Source organism: Delphinapterus leucas, chromosome 6 (assembly GCF_059928025.1).
Source record: "Delphinapterus leucas isolate spDelLeu-1000000601 "Yukka" chromosome 6, BTC_Dleu_Yukka2, whole genome shotgun sequence".
NCBI lineage: Eukaryota > Metazoa > Chordata > Mammalia > Artiodactyla > Monodontidae > Delphinapterus > Delphinapterus leucas.
Genome location: NC_143134.1, coordinates 23073493 through 23087360, shown reverse-complemented (window position 1 = coordinate 23087360; position 13868 = coordinate 23073493).

Here is a 13868-nt window from a genome sequence, read left to right as displayed (position 1 = left end):
GGGGACGAGGTGACAGCAGAGAAAAAACCCAAAGAGGGGTTAAGGGGTTTTCACAGCTGCTGACTCCGGAGCCTTCTGGGGCTGGGGCTCAGCCTGCCTCCTTCCAGCCCTAACCCATGTGGCTGGACCTCAGAGGCCTTCCACCCTGGGAGTCTGGGGTTCTGGGATGCCAGGCCAATCCCTAGGCTATGCCACAAGGAGCCGAGACAAACTTCTCCCTGGAACTTTTCGCTGTGAGCAGTTAATCGCCCTGGCATCCGAGGCTGCAGTGCATGAGCGAGGGGCCTTCAGTGAAAGCAAACGGCCGCTGACTAATCTGACAGCTCCAGCCCCGCTCCTCTCTGTGGGGTCTGGCCACGCTCCATTCAGCCTCGATGGCCTGCCCCAGCGGGGTGGCCTCCAACCTATTACCACGGGCGCTTCCGGCCCTGATGGGGAAGAGGGTGAGCCCCCGCGCCCCCTCTGCCCTACTGAACCAGCCGTCCTGTCCTGTGTGAGGGGCTGGCCCTGGAGGAGCAGGCTTGGCTGGGTGCCGTCCCTGGGTGACCCCCTCAGGAAGGGGGCAGACAGCTGCTCAGTGGGATTTGTGTGAAGGGATAATAATTAGGAGGTAAGTGGGAGTGCGGTCTAGACAACGGGGATGGTTTTTCAGTTACTTGCAGATTGTGGCTTTGAGAAAGCGGTCAGGCTGTCAGATCATTCGTGCTGTGGGAGAAGGCAGAGAAGAATCGGGGCTAGGGGAAAGTCCCTCTTTCTACCCCAATTCACCCGCCCTGGCTCCTGGCTAATGCCAACGTAGCCCACACTGACTGAGTTCCTGCTAGGTGCCAAGTGCTGTGCCCGTGAGAGGGTGGCTTACAGGCTGGCGGGGACACGAGAGTAAAGAGGTAAATTACAGGTGAGATGAGTGCTAAGAAGAGGATTTACAGAGGGCCTAGTCTGGCGCGGGGAGGGCTTCCTGGAAGAAGCATGGATCGGCTCTCCACCTGACAGTGGCGCTTGGCGGGGAAGGGGAGGCCCATATTTCTGGACCCCAGCTGCCAGGCCAGGGCCCTTCCAGGGCAGTCCTCATCCCCAAGAAGCCCCAGGCCCTTATCACCTACTCCTTGAGATGCTTGACCCTCCCCTTGGGCTGCTTGGCGGCTGGGGGTAGGGAGGATTGAGGATGAAGGAAAGGGAGTGAGAGTCAGGCAGGGCGTGGAGGCAACTGACCTTGTCCTGGGCAGGACCCCCTGCTGGGAAGCAGAAGCAGAGCTCCCTTTGCGGGAGAAACCCCCCCTCAGGATCTACAGCAATAAAAAAGGCCCCCCCACACCCAGCTCTCTTTCGCTGCAGCCTCTAATGACGGAGGTTGGGGTATAATGAATATCTGTGTGCTCATAAAACAGACTAATGACTGCCTTCATTTAATGGACCCCTTTTATCCTTACTGGTTCCCAAACCAGAAGGGACCGTCCTGGGGGCTGAGGTCTGGAGCCTCGTGGTAGCCACAGCCCCCAGCTGTTTGGGTTGGGGGCCCACTGGTTACTGAGGCCCCTCGGAGGCTGCCTTTCCTCCTCCATCCCTTATCAGGTTGAAACCGCCCCCGAGGAGTCTAGGGAGATGCCTGACAGTGACCAGCCTTAGGAAGTGGGCAGGGGATGGGGAGAGAGGAAGCATATACACCCTGATTCTTATGGACAGTGTCGACACTCGTAACACGTGGCTGCAGAGAAAGGGCACCTAGCAGCGGCTGACTGTACCACGCCCCCTTCCTCTGCCCCACACCTATACCAATAGGAGCTCACAAATCATCCCAGTGTCAACTCCTTCACTTGAGAAGAGCTAGACCCCAGGAGGGAGGGGCTTGCCTGATGATTCACCAGCAACACCTGTGTTTTGCTTGGGAGGTCTCCCTGCTTGGGACTAGCCAAGCCTGACCCTGTTTGGCTTCCTGGAGCTTGGTGAGATCACAGCCCTGGGTGTTGTGGCTGCCGGCTAGTGTGACCTGCCATGCAGGGAATATTTTTAAAGAGATACTTGCCCCTGTGTTCCCAGGATTAGCTCATTGAGAGACTCAAGTTGTTCTTTGAGTCCCGTCCCGACCCCATTTGATTGTAGAAAGCTGTCAGGGGAACATGAGTTCACTTGGGATAAAACGGGCAGTGGAAGTAAACAATCCAATACACTTGTCATGGAGAAGCCCCTGGTGGTGGCCAGGGGACCTTGGGTGGCTGGTAGCATCTGAGGCAGGTGGGATGGGCAGAATCAGAGTCCCCACACCCTGGAGGATGGAGGGACAGGCCAATTTTCTTTCCCTAGAGTTCCGGAACTGCCTAACTGTGGTCTTTCGGTCAGAGACTAGAGAGGAGCCACAGGCCATCATGACAAGGTCTGCTAGTGGCAAGAAACTCTGAGTCAGCCTGCAGCCTCAGTGTTCCCATCTGGGCGCTGGCCCAGCCCTGCCTCCAGGCCATCTGCAGATAATTGGGGTCAGAGGAGGGCAGAGGATCCCAGGAATGTAGGTTCCTGGGCCCCTGACCAACCTCCCATTTTCGGTGCCCTCCCCCTGGAGACAGTCGCCCCCTGACAATGCAGGGCAGAAAAAGCAACCCCCACCCCATACCTGGCCTCTCAGCAGGAGGCACCGTGGTAGGAAAGGCACCTTTAGAAAGGCTCAGAGAGTAAACAAGTGAGGTGAGTCACTCGGAGGTGGTGTCGTGGTTATTAGGCAGTAACAACCACCGTCCAATACGTGTGTCGGCCGCTCTCCTCTCTTGAGGCCTACCAGGTACTTTCATGCTATGGCATCATTTAACCCTCCTCCCCAAGGAGGCAGAAAGGACAAGGCTTATCATCCCCAATTTGCAGTTGGTGAACACAAGCTCCCAAGAGGCTAAGTGACTTGCCCGAGGTTATAGTCCCGATTGGCTGCAGATCTGGGAATGGAATCCAGGTGTCCTGGTCCATGATCTAAGCCTCCTGACTCATAGTCCAAGGTTACTTTGCCTGTACCTCATAACAAAGGGGGCTGTGTTCAGGAAATAAGTTCTAGAGCGAAGAGATGATTTCTTTCCCCTTTGCCAGAATTTCTTGGGTGACCCTGAATATGCTCAGATTGGGCTGAAGGGCCAGTCTAGATCTTCCTAAATCTCTCCCGGGTCACGCCCAGGCCTGGGGGCAGGAAACTTTTTGGACAGGAGCGGGTCACTTTTGCCGGTGTCCTCCTGACTTAGGGGACCCTGAGCGCCACTGTAAGGCCACTGAGAGGGGCGTGGGCTGTGATGAGTCAACAGTTCACTAGCTTTAGTTTCTGCAGAGGCATCGGCAACCTGATGTGGAGGTGGGATCTGGAGGAATGAGGGGTGGCCAGGTGAACTGGGGAGGGCCTGGAGCCCTGTGGCTGGAGGATTTACCAGTGCGATGCTGAGTGCTCTCCTCAGGCCCTTGGCTTGACTAATAAGAGTTGAGTTTCCCTGTGAGCTTGGCTCTGTAGTTTCCGTCTCAATGCCTCCTCTGCTTCTCCTTATCTTTCCAGTCTAGTTTCCACTATGAAGACTTCCTCAAGTGCTCTCTCCTAGTGTTTCCCCTCTGTAGTACAGAACCCTCCCCCACCCCCGCCCCAGGCTAGACCCACAGCTGTTTGCTCTTCTGCATCTCCTCTGGCCCTGAGTTCTTCCAGAGCATCTCGTTTTGGCCCCCCCGCTGCTCTGTCTCCTGCTCCTGTGGCAGAGGTACATACCCGGGCCTGGAGGGGAGGGACTGACACACACCCAGCGCAGGCCTGGTCCAGGCATTCGACATTCATCAGTGCACTTGATCATCCCAATGACCCTTCAAGGAAGGAAATGGAGGCTGGGGGAGAGCAGCCACTTGTTCAGGTCATTAGGTGGCAGAAGTGGGATTAAACCCAGATATTGCTGATTTCAGACGTGATTCTTTTCACCCAGTTCAATGCTGCCTCTCAAATGCTTGCTTAGAAGAATGTGGGAGAAAGTGACAAAATGGATTATATGTCTATGGGACTGAGTCAAGGTGCTGTCCCCTGGCTTGAAAAATGAACCCAACCTGTGGCAGAAGAAGCATTTATATTTCATTAGATTCAGTTCGCTTGTTTGCTTCCTTCTCTTTTCTCAGGAAACATTTTTGCTGCAGTGATTTGTGGAAGGGCCTCAGGGCCATCCCTGTTAGATGTGCCCCTCACCCCCTGCCAATGGAAGGAGCTGCACCATATCTCTGTGAATCCAGGAACCCAGGTGTGAAAGCCACCATGGGGGATGGAGAGAGGCCTGGTCACAAGGGCTGATCCATTTGGGGACAGGTTGGGCTCTTCAGGTCTGGAAAACCACCAGATGCCATATCTGTGGCCCCTGACCGTAGGGTCTGTGATTCTATTCTCTGGCCTTTATGGAGCAGGGTGGGGGAGAGTGTCGGTCTCCCAGATTAGGAGTAGCTGGTCAGCTCTCGACCACAGGATTTCCCTTGCTTTCCTCCCCTTCTCTCTTATTGCAGCTTTTTCCTCCTCTGCTCTCTTTTCTCTCCAGTCTCTTCCTCTTCACCCCTCTTCTCCTCTTTCTCCTCCTCTCCTTCCTCCGTGGACCCCAAGCTTCTATCAGGAAACCAATTTCTTCATATTGGCTCCCCTAGTCTACCTCCTCCCTATCCATCCAATACAACATTCTGTGATGAAGGAAATGTTCTAGATCTGTGCTGTCTTATGTAGTAGCTGCTAGCCACATGTGGCTATTGAACAGTTCAAATGTGGCTCGTGCTGGTGAGGAACTGAATTTTTAAACATTAAAAAAAATTTTGATTAAGTTTAATTTTAATTGGCACATGTGGCTGGTAGCTACTGAGCTGGACATCAGAACTCTAAATGATACGTAGTGCTGGACCCGCCTGGAGGTGCCCCTCCTTGTCCAGGCCCTGCCTCTCCCCCAAACCTCTGTGGGACCCAGCTTCCCTCCTGTGCTCAGCTTCCTGATCTGCGACCTGTGAGAGGCCGCGGAGTTCTGGGGGCTTGGAGCTGGATGACCCTGGGCATTGGATCTGGGAGCCTCAGTAGACTCTTCTGTCAAATAATTAAAATAATTTCTTGAGGAAGTTGCCCTAGCCTCAAGGTTTCCTTCCAACTCTGAGTTCAGTGCTTCTCTGGGCCGGAACCTGCTATGATCAGATCTGGGCGAGTCAGTGTGAACAGCAGGACAGGCGCTGTGTGTGTGTGTGTGTGTGTGTGTATGCATGTATGTGAGTCACCTATGCACGTATGTGTGCATGCATGCACAAAGGTGTGTGTATGTGGTGGAGGGCTGAGGCGCAGCAGTGAGACCCTGAGGATCCTACCTAACTGAACAGCCTGAGACTAGGAAAGGGGTTGAAGGCTGCTTAGATGGGGAAGGCTGTGGTCTGACTCTACTTCTGCTGGGCGTCTGCTCAATCCTCGGCCCGGATTGTTCCAATGATGCCCCAGACTTCCTCTTTTGCCATAAAAGTACCCCAGAAAGGCTTTCCACAGAGGCCCCAGGGGTTTTCTCAGGGAATGTGTGAGTTTGTGAGCAGGAGACCCAGGCTGCGTGCGGTCTCCCACAGAGCCTGGCATTGGAGGGATGTGTGTCCCAGCCTGGGGGGGGGAGGGGAGGGGTTTCACCTGGACCCAGGGCCTGGCTTATGCAATGCTTAGACTCTTAGTCAATTCCAACAACTTGGACGGACACACACACACACGCACACACACACATGTGCACACACTGCGTAGGGAGGTGTGGAAGGGAAATAAATTAGCCTTTGCTGTTTTGCCCTCCCTCCAAGCCTCTGCCACCGCAGATCTCCCCCCCCACATTTGGAGATAAGGGGGGATGCCCCGAGAAAGGGTGTTCTTAGGCTTCTTGGTTGAGATGGAGGCTCCAAGCCTATGAGATGGGAGGGACCACTGAGAGGAGCCCTCTGGGGGCAGGGAGAGAAGCCCACCAGCCAGTAAGTGATGGGACATGGTCAGAGTGTGGACAGAATGGGATGCCTTCTCTTCTGCCCCAGAAGGCGTGCCCAGGCCTCAGGGATCCTGGGTCACAGAACCCCCCTGACAGAGTTGCATCAGGGCGCAGCTGCATGCTAGATGCCTTGGGGGAGAGGGCACTGAGGGCTTGAGATCCTAATTTTCCAGCCTTCGGGTGCTTAGGGTCAAACCCTCAGCCTCCACCAGTGCCCCACCCCCTCTGCAACTGCACACAGATGGAGGGGGTGGCTTGGGGGGTGAGTGAAGAAAGGATGTGTGTGTGTGGATCAGAGGTAACCAGGCTTTTATCAGCCCCGAGTCAGGGAGGTGGGTGGGAACAGCATCAGGTAGTCCTGGAGTTCCCCACAAGCCCTGCTCCCCACAAGGGCTTCCTGGGAAAAGAGCCCTTCCTGACTGGGAAGCCGCGAGGCTCTGCCTGCAGACCAGGCCTCTCTCTCTGCCGTCACTGTACATGCAGGAGCATTCACAGAAAGTGAGCGACTTAGCAGCAGACCTGCCTGGAGGCAGGGAGCTGGACCAGACGACCAGTTGGGTCCCTTCGAACTCTGGAATTCCACACAGGGGACTCACAACACCCATGCCTCTTGGCTGTGTGGACCCACACTGGTCCACAGAGTCTGGGGTGGGGGGAGCCCCTGTTGGAACTAGGGAAAGGACATTCTGAGGTGTGGGTACAGAAAGGGGTGTCCCACAGAGCTCTGCTGGAGTTTCTGAATTTGCTCCAGTGCTTTCACTTCCCTGGAAGGAGAATGGGGATAGTTGAAAAGGTCTGAAAATTGCTATTCGGTTATGCATGGTTTTGGCAGGAAAGCTGAGGGCTGTGTTCTTCCTTTATCATAGCTGGCAGCCCGGACTCTCCACAATGCAGTGAAGGGGAGCCTGAGGTCTGGCTGGTGGGTACCTCCCTCACACGTCTCTTGGGCCTCGGTGTAGCTCTTCTTGCTTTAGATCTGTGGGCAAGAGGTCCCCTCTCTCTCATGTCAGCCCTAGGAACACAGCTGCCTTCCCAGGCTCATGACCTCCACTGACCCTGCTTGAACTGAAAGCCACACCTGCCCCAGCCCCTGCCTCTCCCTACCTCCTCCCTCCCCGGACAGGGGAGTCACCATCCAGGGCCTGGCCCCCAGACACAGCACATGGATCAACTCTCTGAGATGGTCGCCATTTGCCTGTCTGGACATTGCCTTTCCCTCGCTCTCTTTGAGCAGATTCCCCGTGTAGGTGGGTAGCTGCCGACAGCCGTGGAAGCACAGATGAGCCGTGGATGATGAGATCTGAAGGGAGTTCAGAGAGCCCTTAGCGAGGTCTACCCTCTACCTTTTACTGAGGAACCAATTCAGGGCCCCGGCATCCACAGGACCACTTATAGGCAGCATGGCTCTGGAACCCGGTTCTCCTGATTCCCGGTGTGAGATACCTTATACCAAATGAAGTCCTTCATTTTCCCAGGGGCTTGGATGTGCATGCAGCTGGGATTTGGAAAAACTGACCCCGGGCAGAATTTTCTCTTCTTCCAAGATCTAAGTGGATCATTCTGGGTACTTGGCTGGTGTTTAATAAATGCCTGTTGATTGACCTGTGTCTCCGGGTGAATCCTCTCTCCTTTTCTAGAGGAAGGAGGGGGCAGACCCTGTAGGAGCTTGGTTTATCCCTTCCTTGCTCTCCTCTAGATTTCCACTCCTGTCCGGCAGTTAGAAAAGAGGATGCCAGAGGACCCATACTCCCCCATCGCTAGGGGCACGCTTTGCTGTCTCTTAGCTTCCTGCAGCGCCAGGACCCGAGGCAAGGAGTCAGTCTAACTAGGGCAGCCACCCTGACTGTTAGAGAAATAAACAAGGTATAGGTATTGTACCGAGGGGAGAGGAGTTACCTCAAAAGTATCTCAGAAAAGAAGAAAGCCAAATTTTTATATGAGGTGCATGGATGGGGGGAGAGGGAGAAAAAAAAAAAAGCCTGGGTAATTAAGTTAATAGGTTTCTTAAAGAATGCCCATGTGAGTGATGTTCGACACATTCAAGTGTTGACAAGAAGGTATTTAACTTGACACCCACGCAGCGGGCAGAAGCATGCTCTCGGCTCCGACACACCTTCTTTGTCTGAAACTTGTAGTAAAACTCAGTGCTGGGTTGTGAAATCTGTCCCAGGAAATCCGTGTTGCAGGGGGTCCAAGGTCAAGCCTCCTGCTTCTGGACAGAGTTGGGGTGGGTGAGGGTTGCTACCCTAAACCTAAGTCCCTAGATTAGGAGAGCAAAGGCTGGGGTCCTCAACTCAGAAGCCCACGGAAGCTGTTATTCTGGGGGTCTCGGAGGGCCCACAAGACTATTTTTGACTCTTGCAGGTGGCTGGAATGAAACTCTGTCCCTTCCCTCCAAGATCCAGTTGCCTTGTGGACCTTGGGTCTGATACCCAGGAACATCTGTGCGGTCCTGGGGCTTCCCTAGCACGATGAACTAGTGGGATAATCTGGGTGAATTGATGAATATGGATTTTCCCTTTCTCTTAAACCTGTAGTAGGGAGAGAGGCCCCAAATCACCGGGCTAGTGGAAAGAAGTCTTGCCTTGGAGGAGGAGGAGGGGGAAGGTGTGTGTGTGTGTGTGTGTGTGTGTGCGTGTGCGTGTGTGTGTGTGTGTGTACTTAAAGAAAACTTTGGGTTACTCTCGTTTGAAAGCACAGGGGCATAAATTACCGTTCCTAAAACAAAGGAGCTTCTCCTTTTGCCAAGCAGCCTGCCTCAAAGGCCCCGGACAAGGATGGGGTTCCTTGCCTGCTGCGGTCTTATCAGCCTGCCTTTCTGCCCAGCTGTCATCCAACCCTCTTGTCATCAGCCATCTCTCATCCACCTTCTCTTTCTGTTACATTAAGCTCAGACTTATCGGGTGATCAGAGTTTTCAGGCTGGGACCTGAATTTCAGGGTCTCCGCCATTGTTACGGTGGCCAGATTTGTTAAGTGGAAAAATGGTGACATGAATGTCTTTGTGAAAGAAATTTTCTTTCTTAGATACTGAGCAAAACACTTTGAAAATAAAGTAACCTAACTCCACAGTTGTCTGGTCACCTTGAGGACGCGTAAATGAACAATGTGAAAAACCCGAATCAACATCCATGGTTAATGGGTTTCCAGCCTGGCAGAAAGGCTAGCACTGCCCCTCACCTAAAGTCATATACAAAGGCTGTGTGTGTCTGTGGATGTGGTGGGAAGAGTGGGGCGAATTGGAATTTCCCCTCATTTAAAAATGGCGGTCAGGAAGGCAATCCCTTCTTGCAACAAGAAAGCCTGGGTTAGCGCTTAGCTCTTGTTCTTGGCACCAGCCCTTGTTCTGGGGGCTCGTTTCTGCTTAGAGAAGCCGGTTTCCATCCAGGCAATCCCACTGTTCAGGAGATGTAGGATTCTGGGGTTTGCACACACTCCTAAGACATTTCCGTTTCTAGGAAAAGGGAACAATTTATCATCTTTCTCCCTAACTCCTAATGCATTAGGACGCAGTATTAACGAAAAGGCTCTGGGTTGAGTAGGAGATACCTGTTAATTTTACAGTCAAATTTCCCATTCCTCCAATACTCTCCCGTCCCCATTCTCCATCATGGAGACATATCACGGCGATGTCTCTCCTTTAACTGATTGCCCAATTTGAGTTTCCTAAGAGCAAACTGAGAGGGTTAATCAGATTCCCCGCTTTCCTTTTTGAAGCAGGCAGGTGGCCAGGGAGTAGCCCAGTTCAGCACACTCTTGTCGAGTGCCTACCATGTACAGAGCCAGGGCTGGGGGCTATGGGACTGTAGTTCCTGCCCTTAAAAAATTTTCAGCTCACGGGAGGCGCAGAGCTGCCTGAATTATCCTTACAGTCCCAGAGAATGCACATGCCCTGCTCAGGGGCCAGGAGGCAACTGAGAGCGCCCCAGAAGCAGGCAGGTTTCCAGAGAAGTCAATTCCTCGGGAGATTCCCCATTTCCTCCCGCCTCCCAGCATTGAAACTGGGGGCACCATGTGGACCTTGACAATGAGTCAACGCGGCAAGGGCAGACTTTTAGCTGGGACACCTTTTCACATAAAACCTTTTCTTGAAAATAGTTTTTCCTTCCTTCGGAGACATCTGGCCAGAGCGAAGCAGACTCCTTAGTTGTGACCAAATACTGAAATCAGATCAGTGATATTGTAGTGTGTTCCATAAGGACAGACGTTGCTGGGAGAACTAGAGAGCTGGGCAGCTCCCGTAGCTGCCCAGAGCCTGAGGTTGAACCCCGAGGCAGAGCCCTCCAGAGTGGCCCCCTTGCCGAAGTCCTTTCCAGGCCACCATTCCTTGTGGAGGAGGGTGGAGGGTGGAAGTCAGGGCCCTGGGCTACTGGCTTTGGTGTGCTGGTGGGTGGGTGGGTAGGAGGGCTGAATACTGGCTTTTGGACCAGACTTCCCCACCCCTGTGTGGGAGGCGTGAGGGGCTAGAGCTGGGAGGCAGGAAGTGAGCGCAGATGGGCTGCCCAGACAGCTGTGTGGGGGACAGAGCACATCTGTCCGGGTGAGTCTAGTGGGGCCCCTCCCCACAACCTCCATGCCAAGTCTACCCGTTCATCAATAGGGTGTGGGCTCAGTTTGGGTCCCAAATGGGGAAAACGGTGGGAAAGGAAAGTTTGAAGGCAGAGGCAGGAGCTAGGGATTGCTGAAGGGGTATGTTCCCATGAGAAAAAGAATGTCTGAACTCTGGGGGAGAGGAAGGGATGAAGGGCAAAGAGAAACTTAAAAGCAAATGGATCAGATTGCATCTGCCCAGGGTGGGCTTGTGGCTTCCAGGTGGCTCCTGAGAGCCCAGGGTCCGGCGTCTCCTCTGAGAAGCTACCCGACTCCTCGCCTCTGCTATGCTCCCCAAATGTCTTACACTGCAGCAATTAAAGTCCCCGAGGTAACTGCTCCTTCTTCTGTCTCACCTACTAGCCCGCGGGTGTACCAAGATCAGAGCCCCTATCTTCTTCATCACTGAATCCTCACAGAGTAGACGCTGTAGAAGTTTGCTAAATGAGTGAGCGATTGCGTGGCCTAAATCAACACAAGGTTTCCCATTTAATGCCTTAATTTTCTCTAATTGGCTGTAAATATTGCTGGGGAAGCTTTTCCCAAGTAGACACTTGGAGATCTTTGGGAGATAGAAACTTTCAGATTCTCATCAGGAATTTGCCTGTGGGCCTAAGGGTAGTTTACCTCTTTAAGCTCTTTCCTAGGGAGCTGAGCACAGGGGAAAGGCTCATTGTTCTAGAAACACACTGACTTGGCATCACGGCCACTTGCATGTCGTCCTTGGGGCAGCTGCTTCCCCCTCTGTGCAAAGCTATTGCCTGCCTGCTACAGAGCCAGAGAGGCAGGAATTATGAATCGCGTGGACCTCCACGAGTAGGGGAGGCTTATAGCTTCCCTGCATCTGTCCTCCATCACCTCTCTCTGCCCGGTTCTCACGGCGTAATAAAAGGAGATGCGAGGGACTTCACCGGTGGTCCAGTGGGTAAGACTCCACGCTCCCAATGCAGGGGGCCCGGGTTTGATCCCTGGTCGGGGAACTCGATACCGCACGCATGCTGCAACTAAGAGTTCACGTGCTGCAAGTACGAAGTCTGCACGCCGCAACTAAAAGATCCCGTGTGCCACAACTAAGATCCGGCACAGCCAATAATTAATTAATCAATTAATTAATTAATATTCAAAAAATAAATAAATGAGCTTTAAAAAAAAAAGGAGATGGGAGTTCCAGCTCTACTGTGTGGCCCCAGGTGAGTCATTTCTCCTCTCTGGGCCTCTGTGTTCTCACCTGAACAATGAAGGCTGGACTAGGGAATCTCTGAGATCTCTACCAGTTCCTAATGTCACATATCTGGTAGAATGATGAGCAGGGAATGTGGCCCTTGATATTATCACTGTCCCCCAGAGCCTGGGCTGGGGACTTTCCCTTAACTTAGGCTTGCGGGGTTGGGGGGTGGGGAAGGAAGGGCCCACAAAGCTACTGCTCCACTCGTGGACGCCTGTGTTCACCCACTTGCTGCAAAGGTGACTCTTCCTGGATGAGTTAGTCAAGTCCTGCTTGAAGCCAGAAAGTCTGCGTGAATGACTCTTAAATGTTTCCCAAGCTTCTACTCCTATTTTCTATCACCTTGTGGGTGTAACAGAAGTGCCAATAGGGACAAAGGAAGGATTAAAGTCCCAAGGGCTTGGGCCCCAAATGGGACACGTGTACTCTTCTCTAACGTTATTTTTGTCGTCATGCTCATCACCATCACCGTCACCCATTATTAATACTGTTAAGCATTTATTGTTCTTCATTCAGCCGAGAGCAGTGGGTGAGTAAATCAGCAAGAAACTCCGGCCACAGGAAGCCTGCACCGTTTCGGGCATTTCTCTGGTCAAGGCTGGTTTCTCCAGCCCTTATGCAGGGATTAAATCTGACCCTCAGCAGGAAATGGGGCCCGTGGCTTTGAGTTCCTTTACATGAAAGTGCTCTCCTTTCCAGAGGAAAGGTGTTATAATTCCAAGCTGCTTTTGCCGCTGTGTATCTGTTTCTTATTCACGTTTGTAGCTGCTACAATGCCTTGAACAGGGCACGACCAAAGGTGCTTGCTAAATGCTTATTGAAAATAGTGAATTATAATGATGTCTTATAACAAATTAAGCAGAAGTGGGCCTGGGAGTGCTCTGAAGTGCTTCTGAGCTGCCATGAGCTGAGAAACAGTTTAACTCCTCGTCTGGGGCATCTTCCCTGCTAACGCTTAGAGCCTGGAGCCCTCGGGTTGCAAGGCTAGCAAGGGATTGGCTAGCAAGAGATTGTTTGGGAGGCAGGGTGGCCAAGACTCAGATAGGAGGTGAACAGCTGGCGCCTCCTTCTGGCCCTGCCGGGCTGGAGCGGACCTGGGGAGGGCTGGCGCGGGAACCTCAGCCCCTCGGCTCCCAGAATGTCACCTCCCTACCACCACCCCAGCCCCTTCATCCCGAGAGAGCCCAGCTCAGGAGAGCCAGTGGAGAGCAAGGGAGGCTGTTATGTAACTGATTTAACTCCTTGCCAAACTGGTGACTAATTCAGACCATCTCGGCCAGATTGGCTTGGCAGCTTTGGTGTCAGCTGCAGGAGGCCCGGCTGGTTCGTGGCTGGTTCTCACACCCTCTGCTGGAAGGATGTCTCAGCTCCCTTGCTGGCCTGGGCCACCACCAACCTCAACCACGGCTCCATCAGCACTCCTGCCTACCAGAGACCTTCTCCGTAGGCGTCCAATCCCCCAACTTTGTGTCCCTTCCTGCCCTCCAAAAAGAGGCCAGGAAGACAGTTCATTTATGCCTGGGGCTCACTGAGGCCCTTCATTTTGCACCTGGTGAGGGTGAAGGGCGCTGTGGCCTGCTGCCCTTGGCTGGCTGGCCGGCGGGAGGGTTTTGGCTGCTAAAGTTGGCACTGTCGGGTCCAGAACTCGGGGCCCTTCTCCACCACTGCTCAAGGGGAAAGGACTCCAGGGAACACCTGCCCTCACCCAGTCCCCTGGCCCTGGACCCTCACAGGCTGCCTGGGTGATGCCGGGAGAGGCCTGGGCTCACTGCTTCGGTTCTCACTTTTCTTTTTTAAGAGGGGGTGCTTGGTAAGCCCAGCCCGTCCCTCTTGCAGAAGGCCATCCTGAGGGGGAACGCGGAGGGAGGACATTTGTGCTTATTTAGACACAGTTCAGGGAAAAACACAAAGAGGTGTCCCGACAAGGCCCACGGTATTCATAGACATGAGTGCTGAGGATTAATTTATTTAATCCTTAACCACGCAGCCCTCTGTGCTTGGGATTACTCCCATTTTACAGGTGGGGAAACTGAGGCTGAAAGCAATTGGGTGGTTTGCCAAAGCTGGTAAGTGGCTGAGCTGGGCTTC